At 42.2% G+C, this 18,743-nt stretch overlaps 1 protein-coding gene across 2 annotated transcripts in view; it reads left to right on the forward strand.

The window, feature by feature from the left end:
- The window catches only part of coa1 (cytochrome C oxidase assembly factor 1), a 97,444-nt gene that overhangs the window by 22,980 nt on the left and 55,721 nt on the right, over positions 1–18,743 (forward strand). For both annotated transcript variants that reach the window (XM_072253626.1, XM_072253628.1), the window contains exon 2: positions 2,847–2,920. The gene's annotated coding sequence lies outside the window, so the exon portion shown is untranslated. The remainder of the gene's footprint in view (positions 1–2,846; positions 2,921–18,743) is intronic.

Genomic DNA, 18,743 nt, shown 5'->3' on the forward strand with positions numbered 1-18,743 from the left:
GTAGCGAGAGTTCTGCCTCCATAACTCTCTCACACAGTGCATTCTAGATTCCAGCCACCGAATGGTAAAAGAAACCTTCCTCAGATCCCCACTAAACCTTCTAGTGCTTACCTTAAACCTTTGCCCTCTGATTTAAAAATTAATCTATACCCTTCATAATTTTGTATACAACATCTCTTTCAGATACTCCACTCCAAATAAAACAAACCTAACCTATCCATCCAGTCCTTATTCATACCTAAAACACTCCTTCCTAGGTAACATCCTAGTAAATGTCCTCCACTCTTTCCTGTGCAATCTCTCCCTTCCTATGTGGCTGTCACTATTCCAGCGGTGGCCAAACCATTGTTTTACAGAGTCATACCGTAACCTCCCAGCAGTTGTATATCTGTGCTGCTGTTTTTAGGAATCTTTGGATTTGTACACTGAGCTCCCTCTGTTTCTCATTACTTCCTGGGATTTGTCATTGGTCCTCCTAAAATGTATTACTCATGCTTACCTTCCAGCTGAGGCGACACTTCACCTGTGAGTCGGCTGGGGTGATATACTGTGTCCGGTGCTCCCAATGCGGCCTTCTATATATTGGCGAGACCCGATGCAGACTGGGAGACCGTTTCGCTGAACACCTATGTTCTGTCCACCAGAGAAAGCAGGATCTCCCAGTGGCCACACATTTTAATTCCACATCCCATTCCCATTCTGATATGTCTATCCACGGCCTCCTCTACTGTCAAGATGAAGCCACACTCAGGTTGGAGGAACACCACCTTATATTCCGTCTGGGTAGCCTCCAACCTGATGGCATGAACATTGACTTCTCTAACTTCCGCTAATGCCCCACCTCCCCTTCGTACCCCATCCGTTATTTATATACACACATTCTTTTTCTCTCTCTCCATTTTTTCCTTCTGTCCCTCTCACTATACTCCTTGCCCATCCTCTGGGCTCCCCCCTCCTCCCTAGGCTTCCCATCCCACGATCCTCTCATATCCCTTTTGCCAATCAACTGTCCAGCTCTTGGCTCCATCCCACCCCCTCCTGTCTTCTCTTATCATTTTGGATCTCCCCCTCCCCCTTTCAAATCTCTTACTAGCTTTTCCTTCAGTTAGTCCTGATGAAAGGTCTCGGCTTGAAACGTCGACCGTACCTCTTCCTAGAGATGCTGCCTGGACTGCTGCGTTCGCCAGCAACTTTTCTGTGTGTTGCTTGAAATTCCAGCATCTGCAGATTTCCTCGTGTTTGTGTAAATTCTGCCTGTCATTACTTTGCAGACCTTAACAACTAATTGGTAATATCCAGTAGACTAAGATTACCCTCTTTAGTTGTAACAGCATTGCCAATTTTGTGTCATCTGCAAATTTACTAGACATGTCAATCATATCCAAATCATTAATATGTATAACAAGCAGTAAGAGTCCCATCACTGATCCTTGCCTTGTATTACTGTCACGGGTTCTCAATCACAAAAACAACTCTGTGCTTCCTATAATCAAGTCATTTTGGATCCTTAGTAGATTTCCTGAGCTCTTACCTTTTGGACTAGTTACCCATGTGAGACTTCTTCAAAGGCTTTACTGAAATCCAAAAGGACTGCATCAACTACATTGATCTCTACAAAACATTTTGTTACATCTTTGTTAAATTTAATCAAGTTGGTTTGAAAGATTTCCTCCTAACAAAGCCATGCTGACCATCTTTGATTAATTCATACTTTTCCCAGTATAGATTATTCAGATTTTTTTTTCAGTAACTTACTTAACTAATTGTAACATTTAAGATGGCTAAAGGAGTGGGCAATGTTTATTTTCCCTCTCTTTTGATGGATGAAGTTCAGCATCACAGTAAACCGGGTGATGAAAAAGGTACTCGGCATACTGACCTTCAGTCAGGGCACTGAATATAGAAATTGGGAGATTATATTATGGTTGTATAAGTCACTGGCGAGGCAGCTTTTGCAGTACTCTGTAACAAAGTTTGGATTCTCTATTATATTACTTAAAAAATGTTGAACTAGAAAGAGTGCAGTGAAGAGTTAAGAGGATGTTGCCAGGAAGAAAAGACTTGAGTTATAGGGAGAGGTTGGCCAGGGGAGGTCTTTATATCTTGGAACATAGGGATGGTCTTATAGAGGCATTTAAAATGAGAGGCATAGATTAAGTAGATGTTAACAGTCTTTTCCATAGGATAGGGGAGTCCAAAAGGGGCATAGGTTTAGGGTGAGTGGGAAAACACTTAAAAGGGACCTGAAGGGTAACTTTTTCATGCAGAAAGCATTAAGAAAATGAAGTGAGGTGCCAGAGGAAATGGTTGAGGCAGTTATAATAGTAACAGTTAAGGAGCATTTCAGTAGGTGCATGGAGGGGCGGAGCTCGGACAGATACGGGCTGAATGCAGGAAATTGGAACGAGGTAGGTGGGCACAATGATTGACATCGACTGGTTGGGTTGGGAGCTTGTATCTGTGCTGTATTGTGCTTTGATTATATGTGTAAAACAGCCAGATGACTTGGGTTGATGGGAAAAAGCAGTTCGCTACACAAAGGCAGTGAAAATATACAGTTCTCCTTGAGTACAGGTCAGATGAAAATTTAAAAACAGAGGTTCATAGAGTATTTTTTTTGAGAAATGGAACCCTGCTGGTGATTTGGGAACAAGATGCACATAAAATTGTTTTAATGGAAAGGAAGATGAAGCTAGTGGGTTGAGCAGCCCACAGATGTCTCTGGTCCCATGATATATTTCTACAGATAAGTCACAATCTGTAAAAAAAAAGATCATTCCATTTGCTCCCTGTTTACCTTCCATTCTCTGTGGTAGGTTTTTTACCTTATTGTGTTACTTTTCCAGGTCTTCTGTGGACTTGCCCAAGTATCTGCTCTTCATTTTCTTATTCTGCATTTCTACCCGCAATCACCAAATAGGTGAGTTAGTCATTTAACCAGAAAATAGTTCTATTTACAAATAAACAGTAGATTTTACAAAATTTCAGAACAAGTTAATTTGACAGGGATGTGTTTCTCTGGTCAGACTAAATGGTTACATATTAAAGTGTACTCACCTAAACATACGTACAGCACTGGAACGGGCTCTTCATTACCATATCATCCATTTTGCAGTTCCTTAACCTTTCCCGCAAGGATTCAACATCTTCTGATCTTGTCACCTTTTTCTAAGGATTTAATTTCATTTTTTCCCGACTGGACTATTCCCCCCTCCGCCCCCCCCCCCCCCCAGGCCGCCAACCTGCCTTCCCTTTTGAAACAGTGTGTATGAGACACATTTTATATAAGGGCAAGGATGATGTAACACCGAAGCTTTATAAGCCACTGGTGAGGCCTCACTTGGAGTATTGTGAGCAATTTTAGGGCCCTTTGTCTAAGAAAGGATGTGCTCCCATTGGAGAGGGTTCAGAGGAGATTCACGAGAATGATTCTGGAGATGAAATTATTGTATGAGAAGTGTTTGATAGCTCTGGGCCTATGTTTGCCGGAATTTAGAGGAATGGTCGGGGGGGGGGGGCGCGGATCTCATTGAAATCTATCAAATGTTGAAAGGCCTAAACGGAGTGGATGTGAAGAGGATGTTTCCTATAGTGGGGGAGTCTAGGACCGGATCACCCAGCCTCAGAATAGAGTGACATCCAATTAGAACGGAGATGAGGAAGAATTTCATCAGCCAGAGGGTGGTGAATCATATCATTCTTTTCTAATGCCTTCTTTACTCCATCTAGCATCACAGAGCTGCATTTACATATCTTGTATCTTGCATGAAGCTACTGCTTCATCACATATAGAAACATAGAAAACCTACAGCACAAAACAGGCCCTTCGGCCCACAAAGCTGTGCCGAACATGTCCTTACTATAGAACTACATAGGCTTGCCCATAGCCCTTTATTTTTCTAAGTTCCACGGATCCATCCAGGAATCTCTTAAAGACCCTATCGTTTCCGACTCCACAGCCGCCGCCAGCAGCCCATTCCATGTACTCACCACTCTCTATAAAAAAAAACACATAACAACAACAACTTACCATACCCCTGACATCTCCTCTGTACCTACTTCCAAGCACCTAAAAAATATGCCCTCTTGTGCTAGCCATTTCAGCCCTGGGAAAAAGCCTCTGACTATCCACACGATCAATGCCTCTGATTATCTTCTACACCTCTATCAGGTCACCTCTCATCCTCCGTCACTCCAAGGAGAAAAGGCCAAGTTCACTCAACCTATTCTCATAAGGCATGCTCCCCAATCCAGGCAACATCCTTGTAAATCTCCTCTGCACCCTTTCTATGGTTTCTATGTCCTTCCGGTAGTGAGGTGAATAGAATTGAGCACAGTAATCAAAGTGGGGCCTGACCAGTGTCCGATATAGCTGCACCATTACCTCTCAGCTGTTAAACTCAATCCCATGATTGATGAAAGCCAATGCACCGAATGCCTTCTTAACCACAGAGTCAACCTGCGTAGCAGCTTTGGGTGTCCTATGGACTCGGACCCCAAGATCCCTCTGATCCTCCACACTGCCAAGAGTTTTGCCATTAATGCTATTTTCTGCCATCATATTTGACCTACCAAAATGAACCACCTCACACTTATCTGGGTTGAACCCCATCTGCCACTTCTCAGCCCAATTTGGCATCCTATCAATGTCCCACTGTAACCTCTGACAGCCCTCCACACTATCCACAACACCCCCAACCTTTGTGTCATCAGCAAATTTACTAACACATCCCTCCACTTCCTCATCCAAGTCATTTATAAAAATCACGAAGAGTAGGGGTCCCAGAACAGATCCCTGAGGCACACCACTGGTCACCGGCCTCCATGCAGAATATGACCCATCTACAACCACTCTTTGCCGCCTTTAGACAGGCCAGTTCTAGATCCACAAAGCAATGTCCCCTTGGATCCCATGCCTCCTTACTTTATCAATAAGCATTGCATGAGGTACCTTATCAAATGCCGTGCTGAAATCCATATACACTTCATCTACAGCTCTATCTTCAACAATGTGTTTAGTCACATCCTCAAAAAAAAATTCAATCAGGCTCGTAAGGCATGACCTGCTTTTGACAAAGCCACGCTGACTATTCCTAATCATATTATGTCTCTCCAAATGTTCATAAATCCTGCCTCTCAGGATCTTCTCCATCAACATACCAACCACTGAAGTAAGACTCACTGGCTTATAATTTCCTGGGCTATCCCTACTCCCTTTCTTGAATAAGGGAACAATATCCACAACCCTCCAATCCTCTGGAACCTCTCCCATCCTCATTGATGATGCAAAGATCATCACCAGAGGCTCAGCAATCTCCTCCCTCGCTTCCCACAGAAGCTTTGGGTACATCCCATCCTGTCCCAGTGACTTATCCAACTTAATGCTTTCCAAAAGCTCCAGCACATCCTTTTCCTTAATATCTACATGCTCGAGCTTTTCAGTCCACTGCAAGTCATCCCTACAATCGTCAAGATCCTTTTCCGTAGTGAATACTGAAGCAAAGTATTCATTAAGTACGTCTGCCATCTCCTCCGGTTCCATACACACTTTCCCACTGTCACACTTGATTGGTCCTATTCTCTCATGTCTTATCCTCTTGCTCTTCACATACTTGTAGAATGTCTTGGGGTTTTCCTTAATCCTGTCTGCCAAGGCCTTCTCATGGCCCCTTCTGGCTCTCCTAATTTCATTCTTATAACTTCTGTATTTCCATCTGGAGAGATCTTGCTACTTAATCCACACAGTGCATGAATGTTTTCTTGAATTGCATCATCCACATTTCACACATTGACATGGAATTACTTAAACCTTTTCAGGAAGCCAAATTAGTTTTATCTCTCACTTGAGCATTTCATTACCTTTCTAGTCTCAGGATTAGTATTGTATTCCAAATTCGGAATAACTTGCTTTTTCCAATTGACCATTGAGACCACCATTGCCCTTACCATTAACTCTGCTTTCATTGCATGTCCCCATCCTTAAGGCTAAATGGAACTGTGTAAAGTTTCATCCTGTCCCATCTGTAGTGTAGCTTTAAACCCCACTCTCTCTGCGACTGTTATACCAAAGGGCATATTTAATCCCACTGAGTAATTAGGTTTGTTACACAATGTTGAATTTTTGGGTAGTTGATATTTTTGAGCTCACCAAGGTTATTAATGTTAATATAGCTGAGAATGAAATTTTCCGATCCACTGCTAGCAGTAAGTAACTCTTTCATTAGTTACAGTAATGTTAAATCCTAAATGAAGGCCCTCATTCTGTCAGGATGTACATCATGTACATTGCAACTAAATATTCCTGGATTTCGTTGCTTCAGGTGTGATAGAATCGGAGGGGCAAGAGGGGGAGGTGTTGCATTGCTTGTCAGAGAAAATATAACAGTGGTGCTTTGGCAGGATAGATTAGAGGACTCGTCTAGAGAGGCTATTTGGGTGGAATTGAGGAATGGGAAAGGTGTAGTAACGCTTATAGGGGTGTATTATAGACCACCTAATGAGGATCGAGAATTGGAGGAGCAAATTTATAAGGAGATAGCAGATATTTGTAGTAAGGACAAAGTTGTGATTGTGGGAGATTTTAATTTTCCACATAGACTGAGAAGCCCATTTTGTAAAAGGGCTGGATGGTTTGGAGTTTGTAAAATGTGTGCAAGATAGTTTTTTGCAGCAGTGCATAGAGGTACCAACTAGCGAAGGGAATGAGATAGGGCAGATGACAGAAGTATGTGTTGGGGAGCACTTCGGGTCCAGTGATCACAGTGCCATTAGTTTCAATGTACTTATGGAGAAGGATAGGTCTAGACCCAGGGTTGAGATATTTGATTGGAGAAAGGCTAACTTTGAGGAGATACAAAAGGATTTAGAAGGACTGGATTGGGACAATTTGTTTTATGGGAAGGATGTAATAGAGAAATGGAGGTCATTTAAAGGTGAAATTTTGAGGGTACAGGATCTTTATGTTCCTGTTAGGTTGAAAGGAAAGTTAAAACTTTGAGAGAGCCATGATTTTCAAGGGATATTGGAAACTTGGTTTGGAAAAAGAGAGGGATCTACAATAAATACAGGCAGCTTGGAGTAAATGTGGTGCTCGAGGAATATAAAGAATATAAAAAGAATCTTAAAGAAGTAATTAAAAAAGCTAAAAGAAGATATGAGGCTGCTTTGGCAAGTAAGGTGAAAATAAATCCAAAGAGTTTCTACAGTTATATTAATAACAAAAGGATTGTGAGGGATAAAATTGGTCCCTTAGAGAATCAGAGTGGACGGCTATGTGCGGAGCTAAAAGAGATGGAGGAGATTTTGAACAATTTCTTTTCTTTGATATTCACTAAGGAGAAGGATATTGAATTGTGTAAGGTAAGGGAAACAAGGGTAGTTATGGAAAGTGTGATGATTAAAGAAGAGGAAGTATTGGCGCTTTTAAGGAATATAAAAGTGGATAAGTCTCCGGGTCCTGACAGGATATTCCCTAGGACCTTGAGGGAAGTTAGTGTGGAAATAGCAGGGGCTCTGACAGAAATATTTCAAATGTCATTAGAAACGGGGATGATGCCAGAGGATTGGTGTATTGCTCATGTTGTTCCATTGTTTAAAAAGAGTTCTAAGAGTAAACCTAGCAATTACCGGCCTGTGAGTTTGACGTCAGTGGTGGATAAATTGATGGAAAGTATTCTTAGAGATGGCATATATAATTATCTGGATAGACAGGGTCTGATTAGGAATAGTCAACATGGATTTGTGCATGGAGGGTCATGATTGACAAATCTTATTGAATTTTTTGATGAGGTTACTAGGAAAGTTGACGAGGGTAAAGCGGTGGATGTTGTCTATTCGGACTTCAGTAAGACCTTTGACAAGGTTCCACACAGAAGGTTAGTTAGGAAGGTTCAATCGTTAGGTATTAATATGGAAGTAGTAAAATGGATTCAGCAGTGGCTGGATGGGAGACGCCAGAGAGTGGTGGTGGATAACTGTTTGTCAGATTGGAGGCCGGTGTCTAGTTGTCTGCCTCAGGGATCTGTACTGGGTCCAATGTTGTTTGTCATATATATTAATGAACTGGATGATGGGATGGTAAATTGGATTAGTAAGTGTGCTATGCAGAAGATACTAAGATAGGTGGAGTTGTGGATAATGAAGTAGGTTTTCAAAGCTTGCAAAGAGATTTAGGCTAGTTAGAAGAGTGGGCTGAAAGATGGCAGATGGAGTTTAATGCTGATAAATGTGAGGTGTTACATTTTGGTAGGACTAATCAAAATAGGACATACATGGTAAATGGTAGGGCATTGAAGAATGCAGTAGAACAGAGGGATCTAGCAATAATGGTGCATAGTTCCCTGAGGGTGGAATCTCATGTGGATAGGGTGGTAAAGAAAGCTTTTGGTATGCTGGCCTTTATAAATCAGAGCATTGAGTATAGGAGTTGGGATGCAATGTTGAAATTGTACAAGGCATTGGTAAGGCCAAATTTGGAGTATTATGTACAGTTCTGGTGGCCAAGTTATAGGAAAGATGTCAACAAAATTGAGAGAGTACAGAGGAGATATACTAGAATGTTGCCTGGGTTTCACCTCCTAAGTTACAGAGAAAGGTTGAACAAGTTGGGTCTTTATTCTTTGGAGTGCAGAAGGTTGAGGGGAGACTTGATAAAGGTATTTAACATTATGAGGGGGATAGATAGAGTTGACGTGGATAGGCTTTTCCATTGAGAGTGGGAGAGATCCAAACAAAAGGACATGAGTTGAGAGTTAGGGGGCAAAAGTTTAGGGGTAACATGAGGGGGAACTTCTTTACTGAGACAGTGGTAGCTGTGTGGAACAGCTTCCAGCAGAAGTGGTTGAGGCAGGTTCTATGTTGTCATTTAAAGTTAAGTTGGACAGCTATATGGACAGGAAGGAATGGAGGTTATGGGCTGAGTGCAGGTCAGTGAGTAAGAGTTCGGCACGGACTAGAAGGGCCGAGATGGCCTGGTTCCGTGCTGTAATTGTTATATGGTTATATGTTATATGTTCTTATTTTCACTCTGTCACAGAAGAAATACTAGGTTTCCATAACATTTCTTATTGTTATCTGCAAATGAGGTTTTGCTTTTTGTGCATAATTGAAAGCAATATTTTTTCTCTCTGGAGCTGGATTAAAACTGGCCAGATCTATAACTCTGTGAGTCAGTGTGATAACATTTCATCACGGATGACGTTCAAAGTAATAGTGTACAACAACATTTACTGCCTTATTGCAATTAGTTCTTGTTACATTGCAACAAAATTGTTTACCATGAAGTGTGATGTAATGTCCATCCAACTTGATAATGAGAGACTCCAATGGGGAAGTTACAGAAACAGTGGATGGTAAACTGCAACTTGTTGGACTTGATTTGGATTATAATGTAAATCAATGTATATCAGTTCTGCAAGGTGTATCAGATCTTTGATTTTTTTTTGTATAAGGAATTAGCTGCAGAGTAGGTCAATATTCACGAATCAATTTTTTGTTTAAAGTATCAAACTCGTATCTTATAAAATTGCACTTAGCTCTTACAATAAAGTTTTCAATTTAACAACAGCTTAGCTATGTAGCTTTAGATATCTATGTCTCTTTATTTCATTGTAGTATACTTTGAGGGTAAATACTTTTATCGAATACCTATTCTAGCATGCAACATGTACTGATCCCAAGGGTTGCTTTGTAATGTGGGTGGAGTGAATGTAGAGAAGCACTGTTAAGGACAAAGGTAATTTTATGGTTTCTACCTGTTTAAAGTGGCTAAAACTGCAGGGTATATACTTAACTTAATAACACACATATTTGGCCAAGCTAAGCTGCAATACAATCCCATGCTGGTAGCTACAGCTATTTATGGAAGATTAGAAGTAAGCATCTGTCAAATTTAAAGCTATGGTTTTCCAACAATGGGGATAACTGCTAATCATGGGTTTAAATATTTGATGCTCATAAATTCCTTTAAACTTGGGCACCTGTTGCAGCCACAGAACAACCCAACTCTAATTGAGGCCTGTGGGGGTACTTCAAAAGCATCATATTATGCACTTCAGCTGACCTGAATGTTTGTCCATTTGATAAATTGCCGCATCTGCTGGGTAAAAGAAAAGTTTGCAGTAACTCGGGTTTGAGGAACCTCTCCCTCTGAGGAAACCTAGTGGTTGCAAGTTATGCCCTGCTGATTCAATTTGAACCACTTAAGATTGAGGTAAGTTTTCAAGTTCAAGTTTATTGTTATTCAACTGTACATGTATATACTGCCAAACAAGGCCGCATTCCTCCGGACCAAGGTACACCACACAGTACGTATAACTCACACACATAAAATAATATTACCACAAATAAATTAAACAATGAAGATGCATACATGATACAAGTTAAAGAGTAAACAGCATAACGCTACTGGCACTTCATATGTGATGAGACCTGGGTGGTGGCAGGGAGTTCAGTAGTCTTGTGGCCTGGGGGAGGAAGCTGTTTCCTATCCTAACAGTTCTTGTCCTAATGCTGTGCTACCTTCTGCCTGATGGTAGGAAGTCAAAGACATTGGTGTACGGATGGGAGGGATCACTGACAGTGCTAAGGGCCCTGCGTGCGCTGCACTCCTGATAGATATGTCAAATGGATGGAAGAGAGACCCTGATGATCTCTCAGCAGTCCTCACAATTCTTTGTAGGGTCTTGAGATCAGATGCCTTGCAACTCCAGTACCAGATTGTGCTCCTGTGGAAAAATTGATTAAAATGAGTGTGGGGGAGGCCTCAACCATGAACAATCTCAGGAAATGGAGACAGTGCTGTGCTTTTTTTGACCAAAGAGGTGGTGTTGAGGGACCAGGTGAGATCATCCATTATGTGCACTTCCAGAAACATGGTGCTCCTAACTCTCCACGGCAGGAGCTGTGTATGTGCAGTGAGGTGTGTTAGCTTGCACCTTCCGAAAGTCCACAGTCACCTCTTTGGTCTTGTCCACATTGAAATTCAAGTTGTTGTGCTCGCTCCACTCTACCAGCTGCTCTGCCTCCTCTCTCCATGCCGCCTTGTTGTTGTTTGTTGAAGAGGCCAATCATTTTTGTGTCATCAGCGAACATCAGTTTGAACTGTATCTAGCAATGCAGTCATGCGTCAGCAGCGGTCTGAGCACAGGCTAGGGAGCGCTGGTGCTCAGCGTGATGGAGCCAGCGATGTTTCTGCCAAAGTGGACTGACTGATGGATAGATACTTTACTAATCCCAAAAGAAGCTACAGTGTCGCAAAAGCATTACAAGTGCACAGATATAAATATTAGAAGCGAAGTAGAAAGAATAAAAAATGAGTTGCCACATACAGTCTAACAGGAGGGGATTATGACTTTCCCAGCTACAGTTTGACTCATTATAGAGTCCTAATGGCTGTAGGTAAGAATGACCTCATGTAGCACTCTTTGGAGCAGCACAGTTGTCTTGGTCTATTACTAAAAGTGCTCCTCTGTTCAGCCAAGGTGGCAGGATTTTGTGCAGGTCCTTTGCCCTCACATATATGTATTTAATAATGGTGGCATCCTCGATGCACTTCTGTATGTAGCCAGTCACATCTTGTATGTTCGATGATAATGTGATGGTTGTAGGGAGCTGCCTCTCTGAACATGCTTCAAAACGGTCCTGTAACACTGGCCAGGTCTTCATCTCCCTTTGAATTGCTTTGACACACTTAATGAGGGAATTAGCATCACAGATAGATGGTCAAAAAACCAGGGAAGGAGGAGGAGCACCAGGAATTCTTCTCACTACTAGTAGCAAAGTCAACATGCTGACAGAATTTAGGCAGGGCTGTGTTTAAGTTAGAATGGTTGAAGTTAGCAGCAACAATAAAGAAACCATTGGGGTGTGTTATTTGCAAGTCTCTGATGGTGCTGTAGAGCTCACCCGGCACTTCCTCAGCATTAGCAGGGTGGTGGGGGGCTGTACACAGCCAGAATCACAATAGCAGTGACCTCCCTCAGTAAATAGAATGGACTGCACTTCACCATTAATGAACTGTACCATAGGCGAACTACCAAAGTGTTCGCACACCAGGTCTTTTTACTATTAATACATACACCTCCATCGTGGGTCTTGCCAGAAATCTTGGGAATTCTGTCAGCGATGAAGCCCTCTAAAAACACAGGAAAATCTGCAGATACTGGCAATCCAAGCGACACACACAAAATGCTGGAGGAACTCAGCAGGCCAGGCAGCGTCTATGGAAAGAGTAAACAGACAATATTTCAGGACAGGCACTTCATCAGGACAGGAAAAACAGGTGGGAAGTCAGAGTAAGATGGTGGGGGGAGGGGAGGAAGAAGTACAAGGTGGTAGGTGATAGGTGAAACAGCAAGAGGGAGAGGGCGAGGGGGTGAAGTAAAGAGCTGGGAAGTTGATTGATGAAAAGAGCTGGAGGGGAGGAATCTGTTAGGAAAGGGTAGAAGACCATGGAAGAAAGGGAAGGGGGAGGAACACCTGAGGGCGGTGATGCGCAGGTAAGGAGATAAGGTGAGAGAGGGAAATGGGAATGCTGAAGGGGTGGGGGGGGGGGGAAACGATTACCAGAAATTTGAGAAATCAATGTTCATGCCATCAAGTTGGAGGCTACCCAGATGGAATATAAGGTGTTGCTCCTCTGACATGAGTGTGGCCTTATTGTGGCAGTTTTAGAGGCCATGGACTTGCAGGTGGGAATGGGAATGAGAAATAGAATTAAAGTGGGTGGCCGCAGAGAGATCCCACTTTTTCTGGTGGGTGCTTGGTAAAGCAGTTCCCTAACCTATATCAGTTATCACTAATATACAGGAGGCCACACTAGGAGCACCGGATACAGTAGATGACCCAACAGACTCACAGGTGAAGTGTCGCCTCAGCTGGAAGGACTGTTTGGGGCCCTGAATGGTAATGAAGGAGGAGGTATAGGGTCAGGTGTGGCACTTGTTCCGCTTGCAAAGATAAGTACCAGGAGGGAGATCAGTGGGGAGGGACGAATGGAGAAGAGACTGGCATAGGGAGCAATCCCTGCAGAAAGCGGAAAATTGGGGAAGAGGGAAAGATGTGTTTGGTGGTGGGATCCCATTGGAGATGGTGGAAGTTGTGGAGAATTATGTGCTGGATGCAGAGACTAGTGGGGTGGTAGGTGAGAACGAGGAACCCTATCCCTGGTGGGGTAGCGGGAGGGTGGCGTGAGGGCAGATGTGTGTGACTTGGGAGAGATGTGGGTGAGGGCAGCATTGATTGTAGAGGAAGGAAAGCCCCTTTCTTTGAAGAAGGAGAGTACCTTATTAGTTCTGAAAAACGACATTCTGAGAGCAGATGCGTTGGAGACAGTGGAACTAAGAGAAGGGAATGGCATTTTCACAAGTGACAGAGTTGGAAGAGGCCAGGTAGCTGTGAGAATCAGTGGGTTTATAAAAGATATCACTAGATAAGCTGTCTTCAGAGATCGAGAAAGGGGAGGAAAGTGGTGGAAATTGACCGGGTAAGTTTGAGGGCAGGGTGGAAGTCGAAGGCAAAAAAAGTTGAAACCCCCTAGCTGGATGACTGCTTCAGGGATAGTATCCTGAAACCACATTTCCATCAGAATGAGCATGCACCTCTCCTTCATCTCATGCTGATTCAGTCCCAGATGCAGGTAGCGATCAAAATTTTGAAAGCAGAATTGATGGGAGAGCTGGCCTGCAGGATTTCACCCTTAGTCTCACATTCCTCGCTTTTGCTTCCTTGCACACTGCTTCCAACGGCATCTTCCCGTGTGACTGGAGTAGATGACAACATGGTGCGCAATAAACCCATGCTGTAGAGCTCATCTGCTGTCCAACAACTCGCTACTGAGGTGGACTTGTAGTACCTGGCGTTCTTCAAATCCAGCAATGTCTTGTAATCATAAGAAAGATGTAAAGGACGAAAAATTACATCATTAGTTGGAGCCAGAGTGGCCGCTGTATCTAGATGCATTGCCATTTTATCAAATTATTTTTTTGTACTTTTTGCAGAAGGTTTTCGCTATCAGTGACATCAAAGTAAGTGCAAGATGAGCATAGAATCAACATCACAGACAACAAAGTAACAATCCCTTAGTGGATCTGAAACACGTGGTCTCCAGATCAGGTAGCAGCACATTCACTTCTAAGTCAGAAAGTGACTTGAACACAAAATCCTGGGCTGTTGCATCAGTCGAGCACTCAGAGCATTTTGCACTATTAGAGTTTTTCTCATTTGAATAAACTTTAAACCAAGAGGTGATCTTCTCCCTCTGCTGGATGTAAAAGATCTCAGTGCTTTTTCTTTGGTGAGGATATGGGGAGTCTTAGCTAGTGTATCCTTCTACATCATTTTAAAGTTAGTTTATTGCTTTTAGAGTACCTAGTCCTTTATGGACACTGAGTTTTCTGCATTACAAACGTGACAACATTTCAGCAGTATATTAGTAGTATTTTTCAGCCAATTGATTCTATGGCTGTAATTGGTTTATTATTGTCAGCTGTAACCTCTTGTGCTCCTCTATCTAACAAGTTAAGAGCCTATGGTATTAAAGGAAAGTTATTGGCATAGATAGAGCATTGGCTGATTGACAGAAGGCAATGAGTGGGAATAAAGGGAGCCTTTTCCGGTTGGCTGCCAGTGACTAGTTCTGTTCCACAGGGGTCTATGTTGGGACCACTTCTTTTTTTCGTTATGTCAATGATTTGGATGACAGAATTGAGAGCTTTATGGCCAAGTTTGCAGACAATACAAAGATAGAGGGATAGGTAGTGTTGAGGAAGCAGAGAGGCTATAGAAGGACTTAGACATATTAAGGACAATGGGCAAAGAAGTGGCAGATGGAATCTAGTGTCGGGAAGTGTATGGTCGTGCACTTTGGTTGAAGAAATAAAAGCAAAGACTATTTCCTAAAGGGAGAGAAAATTTAAAAATCTGAGCTACAGGATTCCCTAAAGGTTAATTTGTAGGTTGAGTCTGGTGAGGAAGACAAATGCAATGTCAGTATTTATTTTGAATATAGAGGCAAGGATGTAATGTTGAGGCTTTATAAGGCACTGATGAGGCCTCACTTGGAGTATTGTGTGCAGTTTTGGGCCCCTTATCTAAGAAAGGACGTGCTGACATTGAAGAAGATTCAAAGGAGGTTCATGAAACTGATACCAGGATTGAAAGGCTTATCATATGAGGAGCATTTGATACCTCTGGGACTGTATTCAGAAGAATGAGGCATGACCTAATTGAAATCTATTGAATGGTGAAAGGCCTTGATAGAGTGGATGTGGAGAGGATGTTTCCTATGGTAGGGGAGTCTAAGACCAGAGGACATAGCCTCAGAATAGGACATCCTTTTAGAACGGAAATGAGGAGGAATTTCTTTCACCAGAGATTGGTGAATCCGTGGTATTCGTCGTCACAGATGGTGGTGGAGGCCAAGTCATTGAGTATAATAAGGCAAAGGTTGATAGATTCTTGGTTAGTCAGGGCATGAAAGGATACAAGGAGAAGGTGGGAGATTGGGTCAGAGAGGGAAATGGATCAGCTGTGATGAAATGGACCAGATGATGGGCCAGTGGGCCAACTGGCCTAACCCTGGAACCTGTATCTTCCAGTCTTGTAGTCTTGTGCACCAAGATTCAGTGAAAAGGTTTTATTTGTAAGACTTCCAGACAAATCATTTCATACCCAAGTACATTGAGGTAGTTCAAAAGAAAAACAAAACAATGCTGAAACAGTAGTGTAACAGCCACAGAGAGAGTGTAGTACGTGGAGATAGTAAAGTGTGAGGGCCGCTATGAGGTAGATCAAGAGATCAGGAGTTAATCTTTATCATATAAGAAGACTATTCACAAATCTCATATTGTCAATATACTTTTCCCCATTTATTTACTCATTCTATCCTACAAGCCAATCAACTCCCTGTCCTCCACCATCCCACATACCCAGATTCTCCCCCTACCAATGTTCCCTCTGACTTTTAGTAGTCAGTGTGCGCAAAAATCTTACGTTGTACAAATTTTTTTTCCTGTGACGAAAGTATGTGCACACTGAATGCACACATGGCATAGTTTATGTGGGTTTACAAAATATTTGACATATTTAACAGCTAACAACACACTGTTGATAAGAACTTTGATCTCCTCTGGGTTTGATCGTTTTCACTCTTGCTCCTCTGCACTCAACCGTAACATGCGTAGCACTCCTGTAACAGGTAATGACGGGTTCTGTTGCCTGAGCTTTTGTACACCATCCAAATGCAACTTACTTGCCAAATGATGCTTTAAAAAGTCAAGTTTCCAAATATCATCCCATTTCTTTCCACTAGCAAATTCTCCAGCAACTTTTACATCACGACAATATGAACGGATAACTCCAGTTTCTGAATCATACATAAATATTTCTCATAGCTGAACATTCATGACCTCATGAGCTTTCGGTGTAGCAGTTTCTACTGTTTTGTTAAGCCATTCAACTTTAAACAAATTTGCAGTTCATTTGCACTTCACGGCTTTCACTTCTCTTGAGTTCGACATAGTGAACCAATATTTTTTTCAATAAAAACTTAGTAAGCTATCTGCTGGATTTGAAACAGATCTTTGTAAACTTTACAGTATAAACACTGTCCGCCAAAGATGGCTGCCGCTGTGATGCAGCTGTGCAAACCGGAACAGGAAAGGTGAGGTGATGTAAATCAGTGACATGCATTGTGGTACTTGAAAAACTGACTAACTAGTTAACAGAAACATTTAGCTAAAAGATTAATTTCAATAAGTATAATTATTAATTACTACATTATTTTAGGTAACTAACCTTTTGTGCACATTAATTTCCTTTGTGCGCTGGTTGAAAAACGTGTGTGTGCACACGCGCACAGCTTAAAGAGAACATAGCCCCCTACCCTTCTAAACCAAGAGTAATTTACAGTAGCCAATTATCCCCACAGCCAGCAGTTGTTTTGGATGTGGGTTGAAAATGGAGCATCAGAATCTATCCCATCAGTTACAAGAAGTGGATGCAAATTCTGCGCAGATGATACTAGGCGCTAGATTAAACCTTAAATCTGTGAAGTCATTGGGATGCCCATGGTTCAGTAATAGACCCAGAGGTGTCTGGTACTAGAAGTGTTTTTTTACACTCTCTGCTGGGTTCCTCTTGCATCTTGTTTGTTGCTTCAGATTCCGGCATCTGCAGTCTCTTGTGTCTTCAAATAACCTTACAGTTTTGAAAGCTTCTAACGAGATGACAAATGGGTAAAGGTCCAGGTTGACTTCCCTGGCAGGCTGTACAGTAAGGCAGCTACAAACATGGATGTGATGTGGCTGCATTGAACAATGTTTTAGACACTTTTTGCTTTCAGTTTAACCTTTAAAAACCATAAAACAGATGGATACCATTCATTTCTTGTTAACTGGGAAGCAGTTCATGAGATGATTTAGAAATAGTCTAGGAGCAAGCTGTGCAACATTAAATGCAACTGGCCAGCCAGCAATGAAAGTTCCACTGGAATCTCTTGGGAGGTTTTTACAATGATAAAGGTTTCTGCCACTTCCTTTCCAAGATAATCTTCCTTTACAGACATGTACCAATATGATCGTCTCCAACTGACGAGGGCAACAAGAGCTCATTTTACTGTGGAAGAATGCGCTTTGCCTCAGCAACAGTTGTGGTATGATGATTTTCTCCAACCAGTTGTGATGAAGTGATCTTTCCCAACCAACTGTGAGAAGATGATATTCTCCGTCAGCTAGGCTAATATTAGTCTGATGACAGCCTCTCCTTTTCCATTGATCAACACCACCTCTGTGGCCTTGGTTCAAATGTCATGTGTACTGAGTGTTTCCACCTCTGTGGTGTGTGTGGTTGACCTTGTCAGATAATTAGTTAATAAAAAATAACATTTGAGAGATGTAATAAATTTACCATTGAGTTTGAGGTAACACCGTATACATAGAAATCTACAGCACATTACAGGCCTTTCAGCCCACAATGTTGTACTGATCATGTTACCTACTGTAGAAGCTGCCTAGAATTTCCCTACCGCATAGCCCTCTATTTTTCTAAGCTCCATGTACCTATCTAAGAGTCTCTTAAAAGACCCTATCGTATCTGCCTCTACCACTGTCGCTGGCAGTACATTCCATGTACCCACCACTCTGTGTGGAAAAACTTACCTCTGACATCCCCCTTGTATCTACTTCCAAGCACCTTAAAACTATGCCCCCTCATGTTTGCCATTTCAGCCCTGGGAAAAAGCCTCCGGCTTTCCACACAATCAGTGCCTCTTATCATCTTGTACACCTCTGTCAAGTCACCACTCATCCTCCATCATTCCAAGGAGAAAAGGCCAAGTTCACTCAGCCTACTCTCATAAGGCATGCTCGTCAATCCAGGCAACATCCTTGTAAATCTTCTCTGCACTCTCTATAGTGTCCACATCCTTCCTGTAGTGAGGTGACCACAACTGAACACAGTACTCCAAGTGGGGTCTAACTAAGGTCTTGTATAGCTGTAACATTACCACTCATGAACTCAATCCCACAGTTGAATCACACCATATACCTTTAGACATTTAGAAACATGAAAGAGAAGTCAAACCATATTGTTTAAAACTAGGAACTTGCTTTAAAATTGAATGATGGCACAACAGGATCATTTACATTGCAGCAGTTGTGGGAAAATGTAAAGCTGCAATGGTTTTGAATTAATTTCATGAAGTCGTACATTCAAATTTTGCTTCCCCTCAGTTTGCTTCTTGATGC

This window comes from Mobula birostris, chromosome 3 (genome assembly GCF_030028105.1).
Source record: "Mobula birostris isolate sMobBir1 chromosome 3, sMobBir1.hap1, whole genome shotgun sequence".
Lineage (NCBI taxonomy): Eukaryota > Metazoa > Chordata > Chondrichthyes > Myliobatiformes > Myliobatidae > Mobula > Mobula birostris.